Source organism: Triticum dicoccoides, chromosome 7B, assembly GCF_002162155.2.
Source record: "Triticum dicoccoides isolate Atlit2015 ecotype Zavitan chromosome 7B, WEW_v2.0, whole genome shotgun sequence".
NCBI classification, from domain to species: Eukaryota; Viridiplantae; Streptophyta; class Magnoliopsida; order Poales; family Poaceae; genus Triticum; species Triticum dicoccoides.
The window spans coordinates 722,903,423-722,920,186 of NC_041393.1; the positions used below are offsets into that span (position 1 = coordinate 722,903,423).

The 16,764-nt window shown below is 49.6% G+C and overlaps 1 pseudogene; it reads right to left on the reverse strand.

Moving 5' to 3' along the window:
• Window positions 1-1,367: 1,367 nt before the first annotated feature.
• Window positions 1,368-3,955, reverse strand: LOC119336270 (annotated as a pseudogene).
• Between the last annotated feature and the right edge of the window lie 12,809 nt (window positions 3,956-16,764).

The following is a 16,764-nucleotide window of genomic DNA, read 5'->3' on the forward strand; positions in this document are numbered from 1 at the left end:
TAACAAATGAAATATAAAACTAAAACAAATCATAGTAATAAACTTTTGTAAGGATTAATGAATTAGTAGAATTGGTATTGCCCATTAAACAAGAAGAAAAATAATAAAGTTTTGAAAGGATTAATGAATTACTGGCATTCATATGACTCTTAATGAAGAAAGAAAATGAGTTAAAAACTAAAACAATACAAAAATAATAAAATTTTCTAAGAGTTGAATTAGTGCAATTTCATTACACTTTAAGAAAAATAAAAATAAATAAACAAAATCAAAATTAACATAAAGAACTTTTCTAACGAATAATGAATCAGCGGCATTGGTATTACCCTTTAAGAACAAAGAAAATGATACAGAAAAACTTACATACAACTTTGCACTGAAATTGACCTTTTTAAATATGCAGAGAATAAACATATCATAGGGCAATTTTCACACTCTAGTGTAATCAGCACACATAATGTACAGTAATTGCGTGTCCACTGATCCAAATGCAAAAATATACCCATGTAGAAATAAATGGTCTAAAAAATAATAGAAATGCGAAAAGCAAAAAAGCATGCAAACAAAAAAGCTATCTGTAACGGGCTTCATGCCGAACAGAAAAATTGACTTACCGCAACCAGGGGCAAGTCAAAAATTCAAACGAAGAAAAAACCCGACTTACACCAACCAGGGGCAAGTCAAGAATTCAGCCTAAGGAAGAAATCGATTTACCTGGAACAGGGACAAGTCAAAAAATCAACCTAAGCAATACAAGGAAAAAATGCACAAATCTTGACAATAGGATCAACTGTGAGAAACTGACTTACCCAATTTTAAATTCATGCGACTTACATGTAACTAAAGTGCTATGAAAAAGGTCCTTCTTAAGCAGCGCCTCCCGGAAGAAAACGACATGCATGGGCCATCATCATCCTATCGAACCGCTGATGCTCAGCTATTGGGTTTTCGCTCTGAAGAGCAAGCAATGTTTTGAACAAGGACATGACGCACAAATACAGTCATGGTCAGGTGTAACCATCGAAGGTTGAACCAAGGATTCTCATCCATCCGTTGCTCAACGAGCACAACCAAGCCGAAGTCATCGTATGTTGTCTTCGCCACTTGCCCAGGGCAGACGTTGCTGGCTCAGGAGAAGTCATTGGCCTAGCAAGTGATAGGTTTAGACAAATTGGTCTGCTTGATTTTCTCGGTGGTAAATGCACATGGTCAAAATAAAATGACAAGTACAAGTACAAGACAATTACACGATGGAATATCTATGGACCAGGAGCAGGCACACAATTGTGGAATATAACCAACTTATTTCCTTGGTGACTAATTTTCCACGGCCGAAGCACTTCAATTCAGTAATAACCTGCTGATGTCTATGGAGCAAATGCAGGCACATGCACCCGAACTGTGGCATGCAGCCAGAGGTCGCCCTTCCTCCTGGCCGTGACCCCGAGCTGCTCCTCCATGTCCAGCCCACCGGCGGGGAGCTCCCAGTCGAAATGGAAGAGGAAGCTAGCCAGTGCGAGCTCCACGACCGCAAGGCCAAAGGTGATCCCGGGGCACATATTCCGGCCGGTGCCGAACGGCACGAACTTGAAGATGGTTCCCTTGAAATCCAACGCCGCCTCCTCTTCGAACCTCTCCGGCCTGAACTCCTCGGCGTCGGCGCCCCAGGTCACCGCGTCCCGGCCGATGGCCCACGCGTTGACGAGCACCATGGCGACCTTGGGCACGGTGTAGCCGAGGACATGTCGGGACTCCGGGCACTCCCGCGGGAGCAGCAGCGGTGCCGCCGGGTGCAGCCGGAGCGTCTCCTTGAGCACAAGACGCAGGTAGTGCAGCTCCGGCAGGGCCTCCTCTCGGACGCGGCTCTCGCCCGCGAGTGCGGCGCGCACCTCTGACTGCGCCCTCCGAAGCGCCGCCGGGCTCCCCATGAGCTCCGCCATCGCCCACTCAGGCGTCGACTCAATGTTTTAAATAGCGGGCTATTGCCAAATAGCGTCGGACCTCAAAATTAGTTATAGCGGAGCTATAGCGGGCTATTTGTACATGGAACCATTTAGCGGCACCCTACTGAAAAGGCTATATAGCGGGCTATAGCGGAGCTATAGCCGGCTATTTAAAACTATGCGCCGAGGTGTCGCTCGCTGGCCCGAACAGGTCCTACATACATGCAAACAAGTCAACTATCAACCAGCTGGTCCGTCATACACGTACTACATACGTTCTTTCCGATGGAGATACATGCAATGCATGGTGGAGGTCTCACGTTCACGTACGGTAATCATGGCACGCATGGTTCCAGCATGAAGGCTGCCGTCAGTCTTCTGGATCCTGAGCATCACGTCGACGAAGTCTTTTTCCTCGTCGCCGGCGTGCTGGTGCTTGTTGATGATGCGGTCCATGACCCGGCTCGTCTCGCGGCCTAGCGCCTCCAGCCGGCCTAGCGAGCCACTGAAGGCACGCACGAGGCGCGACGACGGGAACAGGTCGGCGAGGCCGAATCCGGTGGCCAGCCTGACGCCCTCGCCGAGGCGCTCCAGGAATTCGCCGCGGAGGTCATCCCCGATCCGGTCGCCCACCACGGCGCGCACCGCCACGTCGATGATGTAGGTGGAGAGCAGGGAGCTGACGTTCACCGGCCCCGACACCGACGCCGAGGCGATGGAGGCGACGAGGGCGGCGACGCCGGGCTCGCGGGACCCGCGGAGGGACTGGACCGGCCGTGCGCCGAGGAGCTCGGTTTCGCCGAGCTTGCGGGCCTGCCGCCAGTGCTCTCCGTGCGGCGCCAGGGCGATGCCGGTGCCGTCCACCGTGAGCGCGCGGATGGTGGGGTCTGCATGCGCGTGGCGAATGATAGAGTTTACCTTGTTGTCTAGGTATTCATCATGTTTATTTCATCGCATTAGTTTCGTTCTTGCATGTAGTTGAAACTATGGTGGTGTGTGCACGTCAGAGTTGTGTTTCACGTGTGCACACAATTGCAAAGCTAATTTGTTTTAATTAGTAGTTAGTTGCATGCCTAGTTAGTGGGAGGATTGGTTCACACGCATGCATGGATAAAGTTTGTTAGGGCATTTACAACGCCGGGCGCCAACGCAGGCGCCAGGATCTGATTCCTGGCCATTATAACAAAATCCTGCCCGATTCCTTGATTTTTGCTAGCGTCGGAGCAAAGGTAGGCACCGGGTGCTAGCGGACCTTTACGTTAATTTTTTAGTTCGAGTAGCAGCTGTATGCTGCTGCTAGCACTGGAGAATGAGACTCCAGCATGGGCGCTAAACGTATTTTTTTGCACTAAGCACCTGCATAAGCGCCTCCCATTGGAGATGCCCTTAGACGGCTTAGTTGTGAACCTGATAATCACCAGCGTTGTGTCTCCATCAGCGAGGAGATCGGCCGAAACCGAGTGGCCAGAGAGGTGGTTAGTTTGTTGCCGTTTCTACCGGCTAGTGGAGCTAGTCGTGGCTCAAGCCGTTGTGTGGCTGTGTGTATGCGTGCACTACTAATAGGCTGTGTAACCAAGTTCATTTGTAAGAGAAGAAATACAAGTGAAAGGCACGTACGTGCGTGGTGCCAAAGTGTGTATCTTCTTCTTCTACCTTCAGTTCGCCTGTGTTGTTTCTTCTTCCTCCTCGAGCTGCTCCAACCGCGTCCTGTGTCTTGAGGATCTCCCTCGCCGCGTCGGCGGATGAGGCCACGACGACGTCGAGCTCCCCCAGGCGGAGCAGTATGAGCGGCGCGTCGTACCGGCGGGCGAGGTCACGCATGAAGCGGTGCGGCAGCCTGCCGACCAGGTGGTGCAGGCTGCCGATGACCGGCAGCCGCCATGGCCCCGGAGGAAGGTTCCCCCGCGCGGCCGCCTGAGCTTCATGAGGAGGAGGAGAGGGACTAGCAGTGCGGCGCCCAGGAGGAGGCAATTGCGGTAGTACATGATGACGTCTTGATCTTTCTGCGCCATTGGAGAATGAGACTCCAGCTGTATGCTGCTACCTTCTCCAACGTCTTGATCTTTACGTTAATTTTTTGAACGCGTGTTTGCGGGTCAACCAGCACGCTGTGTGCCAAGTTGAAGCTTCCAGCTGGGAAGGCCGACTGCCTAGGCCTATGTATGTTGAACTAGAACATCAAGGCACGTGTTGCCGCGCCCGCCATTTTGACGAAGGAATATCAAGACAATATAAATATTGATGAAAATAAATGGAAGGGATAATTATCAATGAAGATTTGAATACCAACACCTCAGTTCGTAGCGGAGACTACAATAGATTTAGAATACCCCTTATAGAAGGCCCAATTCAAACAACCCTCAAATATCTTTGCATAAGTCAGCCCACATGAGATTTTATAAATCCTTTGCAAATCCATACGAAAGAAGACATATTGACAATGAGAGATAATTATGAGTTGTGGTGCGAAGTACAAAAATGACAGAGAATATTGGATTGGGCATTTGAACATTAGTATTTATAAACATCGTTGCAAGACCATCTAAACTCACATAATGAACAACTGTGGCTATTAGATCAAATGGATACCACACAAAAACCTTGGAAAGAAAGAGTGTCTCAAAGGCTCAAACAGCTTTTTTAAAAAGACAACCTAAGTAGTTTCCCTATCGCAAGTAAAGAACAAACAATATAAATATAAAGTTGGGCTATCAATTGCTATACTTGCTGAAGCTAATGAAATTACTTTGAACTTGCTGACGTTGTTATGAAAACTGATGTAGTGCAGAGGACTTAACTTATAATATAGTGGCAATGCAAATGTCTGAAATCCATGGTAGATGTCGGTACCAAATAAGCACCTTAGTGATATTAACAGTGTCATCAGATCGTCAGTTGTTTGCGTAGTGCACCATATATTAATTCGTTGCATCAAGCGGTTGAATAATTATATGTGCACAAATTGTGTTAGCATACGGAAACGAATCGCACTGATGGCTGCGTGTTGTCCTGCAAGGACTTGGCTTATACTAAATTACGAGTGCCATGAAGCATATGTACGTCATAGCTCATCTTTCAGAATGTTATTGATGCTTCTAGAATTTGAATAAACCATATCCTTTGAGTTCCTTATACACAGGATGGCATATTACTTCACATCCATCAGTTAGAGAACAATCTATAATTAATCAACAAAGTTCATGGATCGAACACCGACATGGTCTAAACAAATAGTACCTTAGATAACAAGGTCTGAGAGAGCACTTTCATTGGTGTTGTTGTGTCACAGGACAGGCCTGCAATCAAAACATCTTGAATTTTTCAGTCCTGTAAAAATTTCCGAACATTAAGTTTTATATAGACTTAGCCAGGTTTGTAAATTACAATCTGAGAGGAGGCACACCCCATATCTCAAACCCGATTGGGCATTTGGATCTCAGCATCAAACAGAATGACCTGATGCTGAATGAAATGCGCGTACAAACAGAACCTCATCTAGTAAATCTTACCTCCAATGAAAAATTTGAAGCACAAGCACAAAACAGATATGAGATTTACCAGCTTCCCTATGGGAACCGTGGCACAGCGTAGCCAATTTCTTCTCCCAGTTCAGCATCACACCAATTACATGAAGATAGAAGGTCGGCAAGATCGAAACTAAGCAACGGGCATGGCACACCTGGCTTATACGAAAGCACGCGGACATGGGCGTGGGCGTTACATCTGCTAAGAGCACGGAGGCGAACGCCCATGGAGGATAGCCTGGGATGGATGCCGACGACGTGTGCGGCCACCGCAGCCCCCATGGAAGAACGCAACAGGGAAATACATTGGAAAGAAGGGATCCAATACAAGTGGTAGGACAACCCTCTCCCTCCTCCCCCCGCGTCGCCTCCCCGAGCGGGGCAACCGGGGGCTCTCGTCGCCCCTCTCAGCCCCCCTCCCCCTCCTCCCCTTCCGCCGCCGTCGGCCTGGGCCACCGGGCCTTGCCCGCGTGGTGCCGGCGGCGGCAGCCCCGGCCTTTCCCCCCCGCATGGCGCCTCGGCTCGGGCGGACGGCGGCCGACGGGGATGCTCTTCGGTGACAATGGATCCGGCGGCGGCGCGGCTCCCTAGGCGGCGCAGTGCTGGGTGGTGTGCGGGCGGTGGCGTGGCCGCTTGGCAGCAGGGAGACGCGGTGGCTAGCGGCGGGCCTTCCCGGCCCAGATCTGGGCCCTTTTGGGCTCGATCTGGGTCTGGGCGGGCCTGGACTGGTCTGCTTGCGGCGTCACCGGCTGTTCGGGGGCGTGACTCGTGCGGGGGGTGGTGGCGACGGTGGCTCGCGTTCTGCAACGCGGCGATGGGGGCTTCGCGAGCCCGTTTCGGGCTCGGCTGGGCCAGGGGTGGCCCGGTTTGCCCCTGTGCTGCGTCCGGCCGGATCCCGCCGGGGTGGTGGAGGATGTCCCCTCCCGCGAGGCTGCTAATGTTGCCGCTCCTGGTTCCCAGTTGCGTCATCTTGTTTCCGTCGGTCCCGTTTCGTTTGCCATGGTGAGACGGCGATGGAGACTGCTCGACCGTGGTGGCGCAAGTTGGTGGGCGGTGTGTTTGGTGGCGCGGGATGGATCGTCTGGGGTCGTGGTTGGTTGGTGGTCGGGAGAAATCCTTGTCGGCAGGGCCGACACCGACGCGGTGACGCTCGCGGGCGCCGCCGTGCCTTCCTGAAGGGCATCGGGCATACCCCTTCACCTCACCCCTCGCGCACCGGGGGAAACCCTAGGACATGTCCGGGCAACAGCATCGTCATCGTCGCGATCCTTCTTGAGGGTGTTGTTTGGTATGCGGCGGCCGGAGTGCTAGGAGCGTGGTGGTATTATCCGGTGGGCGCGGCGGTTGCGGGTCCTCATCGTTTTCGTTGATCCGCCGTTGTTGGCATTATTTTCTCTTCAGTTCTTTTTCTGTTTCTTTTGGGTTTGCTTGTGCTGAGGCCCCATCATTTATATCGTGTGGTCGTTGCTTTATAATATAAAGTGGGGGCAACCATTTTTCGGTAAGAAAGGATCCGTCATGGGGGGCCACGGATGAACAGTAGAGGGCAAATGACAGGCACACGTGACGCACGGCGGCGGCGACGCAGCGTCGAGTAACAGGGAGCAACCCGCGATAGCGAAAGGAATCAGGCTGGAAAGGTTTTGCATTTGACTGGACCTCATGGGCCTTCAATCTCCACGGCCCGATTAACCATGTGACTGGCAGCTCGCTCGCCGGAGCAGCGGCCCGTGTAACGTGTGAAAGGATTAATTGGCGTAAAGAAGATATTCTCAAAAAAGAATGGCGTAAAGAAGCTGGGGGATGACCGAGCGAAAATCCTAGACATATGTCAAAGTGATCTGACGGTGGAGAACTTCAAATCACTGTGGAGGCTTCTAGCTAGCTGTGTTCTACTGTTTTGTAATTGCATGTTCTGTTTTGAGGGGAGAGCATCAAATTATGAAGCACTTTCACTAGCAAAATTCTCTCACTCTTTAGGTCAGGGAACGCCATATTTGGCTAGGCCAGCCTCATAACCAAGTTTGCATTTCAATTTTTGTAAACTTTGAGTAAAGTTTGGCATTTCTACAAAATAATAAAGCTGGGAAGATCGACTGCCTAGGTCTATGTATGCCTGCGAGTGGGCTAGAAGCGCGTATGTTTGCATGTGTGTTTCGGTGTTTCCTATTTGACCCTCTATGCGTCAAATTGTTGCACAAATGCATAAGTGTGGCGATGTTGTTTGAGCCTGCCCATTTTGGATAGCACATGTACTACAGGATCTGGTTTCGGGAACCATCTATAAGGTTCTAGCCTTGTTTTAGATTAATTATTTCCCTGCTTTACTTTACTGAGTTTTGGATTTTTCTTTCATTTTACAGTCAAAAACTATTTGAATTTGTAAAATATGTTTCTATTTTTTATAAAATGTTTCCTAGTCTTACAATGATGTTTTCGAAATTTCAAAAATTTATTGAGATTTTTTAAATGTTTATATATTCTCAAACAATATCATTGTTTTTCAAAAAATGTTTGAACTTTTTTATTTTTTCTGCTCTTACAAATAAATATGAAAAATAGACAAGCTTTGTTTTCTCGGAAAACCAGATAAATAACCTACAAAAAACTAGTAAAATGTAAAATTTTAAAATACTAGAAAACCTAGAAGGAAACGTTAGAGAGAAGATGGCCTTTATTGCTCAAGATTATTCAGATACACGACCTTAGGATCAGTTCTATGTTCAGAGATAAAATATTTGGATCTAAGCACCAACATGTGGTTGGATTGTTCAGTGGACAGTGGTATTCCCGTTCTATTAAGGTTCAAGTCCTGGAGCTCTTATTTATTCTAGTTTTATTTCAGGATTTACGGTGATGCGTGTTGAGTGGAAGGAGATGTTGCCGTCGACTACAAGTCACCTAAGGTGACTTCATAAAATTTTAAAATGATATGTTGGTTGAGTCTCTCAAAGATGCTCATAGGGATAGGCTGCGCATGTGTGCGTATTCTAGTGATAACTATTGAGTGTCTTGGCTAGCTAATTTTATATTTCTAGAAAGGATGGTCGATCGGCCAAAATCCACGGCTGGTCGCACGCCAGCTATCCGATGTGGGCTTCCGCAATCGTCGATGCATCCCACACGTGGCTGTCGAGAATAGGATCCTCTGTCACATTGATTGCTCTCTCTCTCTCTCGTTTGCAACAATTATCGGTGGCGTTGTCGCTCGTCATCTCCCAAGACCTTCCACTGCTTCCCGGTCGTATGGTGGCACTAGTCGATGTCGTCGCTCGCTCGCTCGGCCGCCCAGTTGTAGCATTGCCATGACTTGGTTCCAGTATAGTCGCCGGTCGCCCGGGGGTCTTCATCGCCGCTGTGCTTTGGCCATGGCACCACACGTGCGCCGTGGTAGCATCGCCGCGCCACGGTTGCAGCTGTTTGCATCGTTGGTTCCAGCATAGCCACCGGTCACCACAGGGTATGAAGTGTCGTTGTGCTTCGAAGTTCGTTCATAGCACCTACTAGTAGGGAAAGATCTATAGGTAGATCGGTTGGAAATATACCCTAGAGATAGTAATTTTTATATCATTATATCTCCATATTCATAATTAAAGAGTTTATATTTTATGCTATAACTGCTATGGTCAAAATATGCATGATACGTTCATTTTGCGTCATGTTTTTGTACTGTTATTTATGATGTTTTTGATCAATACAATATTTTGTGGTGCCATTCTAATACCTTTTCTTTTTTAATTTGCAAGATTTATACAAAGAGGAGAGATTGCCGGTAACTGAAATTCTAGACCTGGAAACATTTGAGATATCTATCCTGCACAACTCCAAATGAGCTGAAATTTCAAGGACAATTATTTTGGAATATATAAGAAATACTGAAAGAAAGAAAAACCAGAGGGGGCCACGGGTGCCCACGGGGTACCAGGGGGCGCCCTGGTGGCTTGTGGGGACCCTAGTCATCCTCCGTGGCCCATTTTCTGCTATATGAAGCCATTTTCCCTAGAAAAAAATCAAGAGAGGACTTTCGGGACGAAGCGTTGCCTTCTCGAGGCGTAACCTGGGCAGGAGCACTTTTTCTCTCCGACGGAGTGATTCTGCCGGGGGTATTTTCCTCCGGGAGGGAGAAATCGAAGCCATCGACATCACCAACAACCCACTCATCGTGGCCACCGTGCTCAAGTCCACCTTCATGATCTCCACCCCCATCATCATGCTAGCGAGAGCCACTTTTTTTGCCTTGGTCTTGGCATTGGCGGCATCAATCTCGAGCATCTTCGCTTGCTTCTCCGCCTCCATCTCCATCTTCAGCATCTTGGCTTGCTTCTCCCCATCAAGCTCAAGCCCCTTCCTTTAGATTGGTCTCCTCGTTGCCGCGGCGACTCTGGCATTTGTCTCCTCTTGTTGTGCAGTGGCGGACAGGGCGGCGGCAGACGCGACTTTGAGCTTGCGGTCCTGCGCGTGCCTCCGGTCCTACCACTTGCTCGACTGCATGGCCCGCTGCTCGGCCGTCAACGGCTTCTTCTTGGGCGGCGCCGCTGTCTTGCGGATGGCGCGGGGCTTTTCTTTCGCGGAGGCGAGGGGGGAGGGGGAGGGGGGGCGAGGCCGGCGGTGCGTAGAGGGTCGGCTCGTCGTCCATGGCGAGAGGCAGGGAGCACAAGCGGGCGAGAGTTTTTTGGAGAAAGAGAGGAAGATTGGGATGGCTGTGCCGCCGACTGGCAGGCCAGGGGAGGAGTAGGAGGGCATCGCGCGCGTCCGTTTCATGTCCGCGATGACGCAAATGAGGCCTAAATTTGAGCCGGAATAGATCGGCAGGTGGATAAAAAACGGACGCGTGTCCGTTTGAATCGGCGTGTTGGGTCGACTTTTATGTCTCCAAACAGACACGCGCAGATGAAATGGGTCGACGCATCGGAGTTGCTGTAACGGGGAGGGGCACTGTGTGCACGGCCCCACTGGACGCGTGCTGTCCGTGGGTGCGAGCGGCGCAGTTTTCATGCGGTCAGTCAGCCAGAATCATTCACCTATTCCATTACTGTGTTTTTTCTAGTTTTGTGTTTCAGAAATCCTGCGAATTAAAGAGACTAGTACAACTCTTCTTGCCAGTTATGAACACAACAGCTTCTTCGGATTCAGATCGATCGTGCATACCGACACCGACTCGTACGTATTCGCCATGAATAAATATCCCAACACCAAAGGGAAGTACGTACTGTACGAGCGAGGGATCGAGCTAGAGCCAGTCCACGGTACGCACGCACTTTCCATCGACAATTGGCCGGTGATCGACACGGGAACCAGCATCTATTCCTCCAGCGCCGACTAGATGACGCACGGCCACCATCATACCTCCATGCCGGATTCTTCTTCGGCCATGATGCACAGCCACCACCATCATGCCTCGATCTCGATGCCGGCGGTGTCTCCGGCCATGACGCACGGCCACCACCAACATCATCATCAACAACACGGCGGCGGTGACCATCATCATCATCATCACGGCCACCACCACCACCACCACCATCAAGACAGCCAGCAGCCAGCGAGGTATCCGGGGTTCCCTGTCCCGTACACGACTCCTGGCCAGGCGTCCACGACCACGGTTTGGGCGCCGGTCCTCGAGCCCACGCCGGACAACTGCGAGAACGACGCCCGCATCTTCGGAGCCGTCATGGTACGTGCGCATGCTTCTTGCGTGGTTATTACTACTTTGTCAATGATTAATTTCGCCAACCATAGATTTATTTAATTGTTAAATGTTAATATGATCGACCGTGCTGTTGTTGTTTGTGGTGCAGTGTGTGATCTGCTTTATCGTCATCGTGCTGCCCATCCTCCTCTACACATTCGTGGTCAACCGATGATATAGATCAACGGGAGCGTGGAGATTAGTAGCGTTTCCTTTGATGACATGGACCTGCATGGAGCCAGCAGGTTGCTTAATCAGGACTTGGGACTTTGGGAGACGTCCTAGGAAGTATACTGTATTATCGTAGTTTAATTTGAGCGGTATTTTGACTACTGGTGGTGCAACTTCAATTTATGCGCCAACGTTCTCTTAGGGTTCATGATCGTCGGAAACATCTCACTAGTCATCTCACTCCCTTCACTATAATTATCTCATCCGACAAGAAGGAAAACCAAAACTTCTGATTTTATTCCAATCTTTTCATTCAATAGTTTTCTTGTTGGAATATAAAATTTCCATCTGGATACGAGGTACACTTTTGCACACCTGTCTTAACAATGTCTCATGAACCCTAATTTGACTTTAAAAAGAAAATACACATTTCCTCTCTCTACTCATCTACGCACGGTTCCCAAACTCAAACAGAGGCTCACACACGAGGGCACTACCACTACAACACTCGGGAGACACACGAGGGCACTACCACTACAACACTTCTGATTTTAAGTTCTAGATATCCCTCCATCTTACTCAACAATTTCATTGCAAGAGGGGAGTGAGACAACGAGACCCTCTCTCTCCTTGCATTACTTTGCTAGCTGCTAATTTATTACAAACGATTCTCAATGAGGCAATGCAAGCCAACTTAATCCAGGCTCCAAATTTCATTTGTTTCAAACCCTGACTTCCCAATTTTATCCAATATGCAGATGATACCGTTTTAATTCTGCCTGCAATCACAAACCAGATCCTTCAACTAAGCAACCCTCTGAATCACTTTGCAGCCCGAACAACTCTCAAAATCAACTATCATAAGTTTGTGCTTGTAGCCTTGTACACATAAATGTGACATAAGACAACCTGAGCCATATTCTAAACACTCTTGGGTGCAAGCAGGGCCTGTTAGAAAACACCAAAAAATACTCATCCTTAAGATTTCACATCCGTTTGGGCCGGCTGATTTCGGATGTTTAGTCCCACAGCCCACCTCGCCACATGAGTAGCTAGTCGACCGGCTTAAATAGCCGGGTCATGCATAAGCGACAAGCTTAACTATGAATCTTGATTGCTTAACACAAAGAAGATTCATGGTCATATGGTATCTCCTTCACGGACGTAACATTGATGTTTGCATGGCTTTTGTTGATTCATAATGTGTCCGAAAACATTCAATGAACAAAATAAAAATCTCTATCAGTTGAGCAGCTTGCCGCCATCAGTTCAGGAAAAGTGCTTCGGGTGGGACCGCTATAAACCAGGGGTGGGGTGCCCGGTCGCGTCCAGGCGCCCTCATATCGTCTCTACATTTGATACCGATATGAGTTGTGCTGGTCAGTTCGGGCGTATATGGACTAAATAAGGGGTCTGGTTGTGTTAGCTTTTGTGACCGGGCTAATGTTGTGGACGTTTAGAAAGGGAATAGGGGTCCGGCCGTAGATGCTCTGAGAACAAATTGACGCATATACCGAAATTATAACAACAATCAAATCACCACGTACACGAGCCGATCATTCTCGCATGGCTACCAAGTTTACACTTCACTAAAGAATGTTCTAATATACTCGATGGGACGTCTCCCCAAGTCCTTATCAACTATTCAGCTACGTAGCTGTGTGCCATGCACGTCCATGCATGCCATCAGAAAAAAAAAAGGTATAGTAGTAATCTGCACGCAGACGCCCCCGTGGACCAAACGATGGGTCAGCCGAAGATGTAGACGAGGATGCACACCACGGCCAGGATCAGGAAGGCCACAAGCTGCACCAAAAGCAAAAGAGCAAATCAACCAAATTAGTCTATCCTCCTATATATATCGGCATCATACATATAGACATTAGGTTGCAATTTGCAAACTACGTAGATGACCCCGCGTACCGTGCAGTTGTAGAGTCCACCGTCGGCGTCGGAGTCGGAGCGGTCCGGCTTCGGCCTATGCTCGAGGAGAGGCGCCCCGACCGTCGTCGGAAGGTAAGAGTACGGGACGGGGAACCCCGGCAGCGCCGGCGGCTGCTGGCTGTCGTGATGGTGATGGTGATGATGACCGTGGTGATGGTGGTGGCCGCCGTGATGGTGATGGCCGCCGCCATGATGATGGTGGTGATGGTGATGCCCGTGCGTCATCGCCGGAGATCGATACTGCCGATGTCGATCGGCGGCCTGGTGGGTACGCGCTGGCGCGGTATTTGTTCGTACGGTTGATTGCATTGGCCCGTGCCTCCATCGCTTTGGTTTATTATATGTTTTGGATCCGTGTAAGACCATGTGTACGAATTGGTCACGAGTTCGACCCAAGTGTAGGTATGTTCATCTAGCGTCGTAATGGTGCTGGACTTCAAAAAGTTGATTCAGTTGGACTCGTGTGTATCATGAACACCTATAGCTATGAGAGGTTGTTCGGCGAGGGCGCCGACGGTAAAAGTCCACCCCGGGACGAAAGGGCAACAACCAAAAAGGATCAAACGCCGAGAGCCGCATGATCTCGTTCCTTCCCGCCGTGACACTTTCTTCTCTCGTCTCGTGCGCTCGCCTGTCGCACAGCCATGCATGAGCGACATGGCCGGCCTCAAAGCAGCGCCCACTTGCTCACCGGTTGGCGCCCTTGCCGGCGTCGTCTCCTGTGTTTCTCGCCGGCTCCTCTCGTGCAGTAGCGTGAGCCAGCGGTTGCAGATCCAGTGGAGACAGTCGCAGCTCCGGTGACAAGGGCCGCCGGTCCCAATGTAGAAGATGAATTGAGGAAGAATAACTGATTGTATTGATCCTATAGGTAACACATATAGGCCCTATTCGTTTCAAAGGGTTTTCACAAGAATAACTCATGGTTTAGTAGCAACACACGCAAAGGGATGGCCCGGCCCAGTGCCGAAGCAGAGGAACACCAGGCTGCCCTCCGGCTGCGCGTCCAGCCACGCCAGGCACTCCCCGCCGCGCTTCACGCTCACCTCTGCCGACTTTATCAGCGGCCCGATGCAGTGCACCGGCGGCGTCGGCAGGCCGGGCACCAGCTCGAGGGACCCAGGACTGGTCCTGAGATTTTGGGGGCCCGGGGCAAGACAAAAAATTGGGGCCCCCCTAATATATATAACCAATAACACTTTGATGCAACCAATTTTGATACTATTTTCGTTCAATACTTTCTACATATTATTCTAGAAGTTTCTTCTAAAACCCCGCTGGCCATCGGGGACCTAGTAGTAAGGCCATGATTCTTGTCAAGGGATCGGTCATTCTTATGTAGGTCAAACATGTTAGACATACGTTTATCCTGAGAAGCATTCGAATAACTAGGCTACAGAACGACTAAGCAAGCAAAGGACAACAATATATATAAGATCTAGTCTCTTAAAATAATTCTCGATACAAATCCACTTATCATAGGGTCAATGTCAATTTTATCCAACAATTTTTATAGATGTGTAATATTGCCAAATCATTTAGCAGTGGAAGATATGCATCTTATATGTATGTGAAGGTAAATTACTTCATCAGCAACATAAATAATAGGGAATAGTACGAGTTATATACCTCTTCTTTCTTGCGGGTACAAATGATATACCTCAAACCAATTGCATCAGCGTCCGTGATTAGGTGCTCAACAACGACCCGATATGGATGTCAAGCAGGAGGCACCCGGCAATATACTCCCAACACCTAGAAAGTGGATAACGAACGCACTCGGTGCTGTCAATTGCCATGGCCTGATGATGTACGTGTGAGTCCTGCGTGGCTGCGTCCAGCTACTCGAGCTGCCGGCGGCCAGCGACTTTTGATCTAAAGTTCGGAACCAAGGAACAGAGAATAGGGCAGTGGATTAGGGATGCGATCTCACGTCGCAATAGTTACGCTGTGATTGCGTGCGTACATCAATGTGGGCCTAGTTTTGTTTACTTGAGCTAATTTCGTTTCGCGAGAAGAAAGTAATCAATTCCTGATTGCGTACTTGCGCCTAGGCTGCTACCTCTTTCCTATGTTTGAGCTAATTTCGTTTCAGGAAATGATATGGGCCTATGGGCTACCTTCGTACCACATCTGAGAGGGGCCCCCTGGATTTCGGGGGCCCGGGGCGGCCGCCCCCCTGCCCCCCCATCTGGGCCGGGCCTGGAGGGACCGGAACGTGTCGATGATGATGCCCTGCGAGCGGCAGAGGTCGGGCGACACCCGCAAGAACCCCCGGTACGCCGAGTCGTCGCGGTCGTTGAGCGGCTTGAGTCGGTCGTGGAGAGGCACATTGTACATGAGTCCGACGCAAACTCTGTACGTATAGTTGGAATTCAGTAGATTGTACTTGTGTAGACCGACTCATATTGCAAGCAAGCAAAGTCACCGTGAGACAAACAAAATCCCAACGCCAGGATACGATCGATCGAGCTCACATGAACGTACCGGCGAGTCGGCGAGAGAGAGAGAGAGAGCCAATCCGCCGAACGTACGTACTTTCCATCTACCTCCAAGCTAGCGCCGACCGATGACGCACAACCATCATGTCCATGTCTCTATGCCGGCTGCATATTCGGACAGCCACCATCACGTCTCGACACCGGCAACATCGCCGGCCATGACGCACAGCCATCATCACAGCGGCGGCCACCACCACCACCATCATCAACAACACGGCGGCGGCCACCACCACCACGCTCATCACCACGCGCAGCAGCCCACGGCGGTGCCGGGGTTCCCGGTGCCGTACGCGTACCCCGCCCCCGCCCTGGCGTCGACGACGGCAGTGGCACCGCTCCAGCCCATGCTGGACAACTCCGACCGCGCCGACACCGTCGGGGAACGTATTTGCACGGTTAGTCAAATTAATTTCGTTAACATTGGGATAATTAATAACTAATAATTTATTCGATTGATCGTGCTCTTGATGCTTGTGGTACAGTGTGTGGTCGGCCTGTTCGCAGTGGGCTATATCGCCCTCATCATCTTTGCACTCGTGAGCAGCTGGAAATATCATTGAGGACATGGACATGCATGGAGCCAGCATATTACTACTTATACTCGGGAGGGAGACGTCTTACCAAGTACATATATTACATTGTACTGCTACCAGTATACTAGCTAGTTTAATTTGAATAGAGTAAATTAACTTGGTTGCTATATGAGAATTTGATACTATATCATGTGGAGTAGTCACCACTATTATCATGCGAGACCTTGATGTAGTTACAATTTATGTAGGCAATGTTCAGTGAGGAGTGTTCGTTGTAGAAATAGTAGGCTTGCTACAATAATCATGTGCGGAGCTATAGCAAAAGTTACTCGATGCAGCACTTAAGTGAATCTCCAACGCTAATACTCAAATCCCCCGCATTAGTTAAAATCGCGTGATCCGGACGTGTTTTGCAATCGAATGCAGTCCCGCATCCATCTGCAGACGAGTCCAGATGTCTTTTTT